Below are 1,593 nucleotides of genomic sequence, written 5' to 3'. Positions count from 1 at the left end.
TTTAAATTTTTATTAGAGAAATGTATTATTCACATCCACAATTTCTTACAGTCCTTTCTAAATGAGTGTATTTCATAAGGAATACACTAAAATCATTACTAAGATAATTCTATTAACCCAAACTATACCCTTATTATGCTTATTTCTTAAACATTTACCTGTTCAACTATGCTTCGTGAATAGTGATCATTCGTCCCCACAGTGGTAGATTTCAACAAAATCTTAAATGACTGGACTATATAGTAAAACAGTCACATGTGGATTACATAAACAGATACTTATTCTGTTACATGTATGCTTACTTATAAAGTAACATAAAATGAGCATTGAATAACAGTGATAAAAAAATGTAAACACAGAATTAAATGTTAATCCCTTCCCTGAAAAAAAGATAAAAGCACTTCGTTTTATTAAACAAAACAAAATATGATCTATTCTATCAAAAAGACACTGATTTTACAAAACTATTATTTCCAAATACAGATAAAGAAAATCTGGAATAGTTATTTCAGACTTTATTGAGCTAAAATGTGCAAAAAAATCTGATAATACTTGTTTATTAAATTCATTGTACATAGGCTGATACCATCTCATACAAAAAATCCTCCTGTCTTAAGATTCAAAATAGTGTTAAATTATCTGAACTTAAGATTTATTGAACCGCTATCCAAATAACAAAAGTCCAAATTGTAAGAGAAAAAAAGTAAAACTAAAAATTTTCTGTCAATTATGACTTGAAATTCATTCCTACCCCCCCAAAAAAACTATATCCAATACCCATTTAGACAGTGGAAAAATATGAAGTCTTTATGAAAAATTCTTACACTGATTCTAAATGAAAAATTAAAAGCAATCAAATTTTGCTATAACAAAATGCATATGATTTTTAAAGTTACTCTGGTTTAACTGATTTACTAATAGAATTTGCAAAGCATCCGGCACTTCTGTTTGGACTCAGGTAGTTGCACAGAACCCCCAGAGAGAGTTGGGAAGGTAAGATAACATAAAATTGCAATATTCTTCTCCACACCACAACAAAGGCGCTTGGATTTAGAAGTTTAATTTGTAACTCTAGAAGGAAAAGAGGAGAAAAAAGTCTGATAATTCACAATTCTAAAACATTTTCCAGGAATATGGCAAAACTGTTAAACTACTTAGACATATGAATGAATCGAAGTGCAAGTAGTGACAGCATTAACATCAAATGTATTTGAAAATTCACTCTCAAAGTTTTAAATGTTTTCAATGACAAATAACTAGTTATTTTTTAAAAGGTGGTGGGGATAAAACAAAGATAAAACCTACAAATCTAATTTTTCCAGGAAAAGTAACATTCCCCTTGCCCCCATGAAATAAATTATAATTTCTCTGTTGAATATGATATAAACCTGTTTTGAACAAGAGTGAAATAGAAGGGTGGATTTAGATACGTACCAAACCCTATATGATACACTAATTTACACATAGTACTTTTGATAACACATGATTGGATGCTGTCTTTCACTGATTTTAGAGAATTTTGAGAAACACTATTTTTAGCAATGTACATTTATACTACTGCTTAACTAAAAGGGGACATAAAAATATATTAAT

This window comes from Propithecus coquereli, unplaced genomic scaffold (assembly GCF_000956105.1).
Source record: "Propithecus coquereli isolate 6110/MARCELLA unplaced genomic scaffold, Pcoq_1.0 Scaffold115, whole genome shotgun sequence".
Lineage (NCBI taxonomy): Eukaryota > Metazoa > Chordata > Mammalia > Primates > Indriidae > Propithecus > Propithecus coquereli.
This window is presented reverse-complemented; position numbering follows the sequence as displayed.